Raw genomic sequence first — 4,615 nt, 5'->3', positions numbered from 1 at the left:
TGCATTTAATATTGCCCCAGAGGTCTCTGAGACTGTGCTCAATGCTTTTCATTTGTTTTCTTTTATTCTGCTCTTCAGCAGTTTTTTCTACCATGCTATCTTCCAACTCCCTTATCCACTCTTCTGTCTCAGTTTTCTCCTATTGATTCCTTCTAGAATCTTTTTCATTTCATTAGTTGTATTCTTTCTGTTTGTTTATTCTGTATTTCTTCTAATTCCTTGTTAATGTGTTAATTGATCTTTACATTTTTCTCTATTCTATTTTTGAATCATCTTTACTATCTTTACTCTGAATTCTTTTTCCAAGTAGTTTGCCTATTTCGGCTTGATTTATTTGGTCTTATGAGTTTATACCTTGCTCCTTTGAGCTACAGAAGAAATAAAAATATAACAATAATAATAGATGTTCTTCTTGGATCGCAGCTGTTGCTGTTGTTTCTCTTATTGCGTGTCACAGTTCACCTCCACCTCCCTAGGAGGCCCTCCGATACTGGGCTTGTCCCTGGACCTGCTGTGGGGACAGCTCAGTGTCGAATCTGGCCTCCCCCCTGAGTGTTCTTGCCTCCAATGTCCACAGCTTCCAGAGTCAGTGCATTTTCTTTTGTGGGAGCTCTCGTTGTCCCTTTTATACATCCCACAGACACAGAGCCTGCCTAGTTGATCGTGTGGATTTAATCTGCCGCTTGTACAGCTGGAGGGAAGGTTTTGATCCTCTTCCTTAGCCACACTGTCTCTGGGTTCAGTTGTGGTTTTATCTCCACCTCTGCACGTGGGTTGTCTACAAAAATTTGCTCCTGGGGCTGCCTTGGAAGACTCAGGTCTGCCCCAAAGAGGACCAGGGGTGGAGGTGGTGCAACTGCTTAGATCAGGGGACCCTGGCAGCACCAAGTGTTTAGGGATCCCAACTGTCTCAGCTGCAGGAGCTGTGGTGTCATTAGAGTCTTTTTCTAACCTCTGGCAGCTGGTGTCCAATGTGGCCTTTTTGGCTGGTCCTTCTCTATTGCCTGGTGTGTCAAGTAGTTAATGCCCCCTCACCCCCCTCACCCCCCTCCCACCCCTCACCCCCCCGCCCCCCCCCGCCCCCCCGGCTGTGGTTCTTTTCTTTTGCTCGGCTCATCAGTCTTTCTCTATTGGTCAACTGCTAGTGCTGGCATGTGAGGAGAGAGAAGGTATGGTGATGGCTCCACTCCCTGTGTGTGACTCAGCATTATTGCCTTGCCTGCATGTCTTCTCCGCTTTCCTCCAAAAGCATCTTCCATCACGATCTCCTCTCTCATGTCCCTTGGGCCATCTCCTAATAGTCAACATCTTCGCCCTGGGATTGCTCTCCAGTGCCTATGTTCCAGCTCCTAGCCACCATGCGTTTCAGGGGACTTGTGTCCCTGTCCAATCTACATAGGGCTGTGGCAAGGATCGTCTGTGTGCTTCTCATTCCATTCAGATTATCACAGATCGCTGCTGCACTCTCCAACAGCCTCATACACTTCTCCTCTGTCCCAAACAATTGCCCCGATGTGGGTATCTGACCCCTGCTTCAGTTCCTCCACCTCCCAGGTGCAGGTCCAGTCCTGCTAACTCTACCCTTTTTCTCCTCCTTCTTTTGTCCTACCAAGTTTTGTGTGGATCTATATATTCCTTTCCGGTGGTCATGGACTTCTGCTCACTCTTAGCTGGTGTCCTGTGAGAACTTCTGTGTCTGAAAGTGTATTCCTGATGCATTTCTGTGGAGAGAGATGTACTCCACATCTACCTACTCCTCTGCCATCTTGTCTCCCTCTCATTGTGGTTTTAATTTGCATTTTCCTGATGACTAGTGATTTTGAGTATCTTTTCATGTGCCTGTTGGTCATCTGTATGCCTTCTTTGGAAAAATGTCTATTCAGATCACTGTCCATTTTTTAATCAGGTTGCTTTTTTTGTGATGTTGAGTTGTATGAGTTCTTTGTATATTTTGATTATATCATTTGTAAATGCCTTCTCCCATTCAGTAGGTGGCCTTTCGTTGACAGTTTCCTCCACTCTGCAAAAGCTTTTTAGTCTGATGTAGTCCCACTTATTTATTTTTTTTAAATTTCTTTTTAGTTTATTAACATGATGATTTATATTGACTGTCAAACCAAACTTCCATTCATGGAACAGATCCCACTTGTTCATGGTATATTATTTAAAAAAAAAAAAAAAACAAGTTAATTTATTTTAATTGAAGGATAATTACTCCATAATATTGTGATGGCCTCTGCCATACATCAACATGAATCAGCCATAGGCACACTCATGTCCCCTCCCTATTGAATCCCTCTCCCACATCCCTCCCCACCCCATCCCTTCAGGTTGCCACAAAGCACTGGTTTCGGTTTCCTGTGTCACATAACTCCCACCGGCTATTTACTTTACATATGGCAATGTGTATGTGTCAATGCTATTCTCTCAAATCATCCCGCCCTCTCCTTCTCCTACTGTGTTCAAAAGTCTATTTTTTACATCTGTGTCTCCTATGCTGCCCTGCATGTAGGATCATCAGTACTATCATTCTAGATTCCGTGTATATGTCTTAATATATGATACTTGTCTTTCTCTTTCTGACTTAACTTCACGCTGTATAAAAGGTTCTAGGTTCATCCACCTCATTAGAACTGACTCAAACATGTTCCTTTTTATAGTTGAGTAATATTCCATTGTGTATATGTACTATAACTTCCGTATTCATTAATTTGCCAATGGACATCTAGATTGCTTTCATGTCCTAGTATTGTAACTAATGCTGCAAAGAACATTGGGGTACATGTGTCTTTTTCAGTTATGATTTCCTCAGGGTATATGCCACATAGTAGGATTACTGGGTCATATGGTAGCTTTATTCCTATTTTTTTTTTAAAGTAATCTTCATACTGTTCTCCACAGTGGTTGTATCAGTTTGCCCTCCCACCAACAGTATAAGGGGGTTTCTTTTTCTCCACACCCTCTCCAGTATTTATTGTTTGTAGACTTTTTGATGATGGCCATTCTGACTGATGTGAGATGATACCTCATTGTAGTTTTGACCTGCATTTCTCTAATAATGAGCAATGTTGAGCATCTTTCATATGTTTATTAGCCATTTGCATGTCTTCTTTGGAGAAGTGTCTGTTTAGATCTTTTACCCACTTTTTGATTGACTTGTTTGTTTTTCTGGTATTGAGATGCTTGTATATTTTGGAGATTAATTTTTGATCAGTTTTGTTTGTTTTCTATTATTTTTTTCCCATTTTGAGGGTTGTCTTTTCACCTTGCTTATATTTTCCTTCATTGTGCAAAAGCCTTTAAGTTTAATTAGGTCCCGTTTGTTTATTTTTGTTTTTATTTCCATTACTCTAGGAGGTGGGTCATAGAGGATCTTGCTTTGATTTATGTCAGAGAATGTTCTGCCTATGTTTTCCTCTAAGAGTTTTATAGTTTCTGGTCTTATGTTTAGGTCTTTAATCCATTTTGAGTTTATTTTTGCGTATGATGTTAGGAAGTGTCTAATTTTATTCTTTTACACAAATCCTTTCACAATCTGTATGGAAACATGAAAGATTCCAAATAGCCAAAGCAATCTTGAGAAAGAAGAATGGAACTGGAGGAATCAAGCTTCTTGTCTTCAGACTATACTACAAAGTTACAGTCACCAAGTCAGTATGGTACTGTCACAAAAACAGAAGTATAGACCAATGGGATAAGATAGAAAGCCAAGGGATAAGTCCATGCACCTATGGACAACCTTATCTTTGTCAAGGAGGCAAAAACATACAATGGAGAAAAGATAGTCTCTTCAACAAGTGGTGCTGGGAAAACTGGTCAACCATTTGGTTATTTTTGCTTCTGTTCCCTTACCTGGGGAGACAGAGCCAAAAATTATTTCTAAAACCTATGTCAAAGAGTGTATTGCCTATGTTTTCTTCTAGAAGTTTTGTGTTTTCTAGTCTTATATTTAGGTCTTTAATACAGTTTGAATTTATTTTTGTATATGATATGAGAAAATATTTTAATTTCATTCTTTTACATATGGCTGTCTAGTTTCCCCAGTACTACTTATTGAAGAGGCTGTCTTTTCCCCATTGTATATTTTTGCCTCTTTTGTTGTAAGTTAATTGACTGTGTGTGTGTGTGTGTGTGTGTATGTGTTTATGCCTGAGCTCTCTATTCAATGTTCCATCGACCTGTGTTTATGGTTTTTTACCAGAACCATAGTCTTCTAATACTATAGCCTTGTAGCATAGCTTTGTAGAAGTCAGGGAGCCTGATACCCCCAACTTTGGTGTTTTTTTTTTCCTCAAGATTGTTTGGAAATTTGGGGTCTTGTTGTTCCATACAAATTTTAGGATTATTCATTCTAGTTCTGCAAAACATGTCGTGGGTATTTTGACAGAGTTTGCATTAAATCTGTAGATTGTTTTTAGTGATATGGACATTTTAACAATATTAATTCCTCCAATCCCAAACATAGGATTCCATTTAATGTATTGATGAAAGGATTTTTATTGTGGGTCACCATCGTATTTTACTCTGTCCTTATCCACTGATACCCCATTCAACCCACTCCAGCACTCCTCAGGCACCAGGTGTCAATGGGAGTAGAGACTGAATGATGTGGGTA

The sequence above is a fragment of the Cervus elaphus genome, chromosome 28 (genome assembly GCF_910594005.1).
Source record: "Cervus elaphus chromosome 28, mCerEla1.1, whole genome shotgun sequence".
Lineage (NCBI taxonomy): Eukaryota > Metazoa > Chordata > Mammalia > Artiodactyla > Cervidae > Cervus > Cervus elaphus.
Note: the sequence above shows the minus strand (reverse complement) of the source record.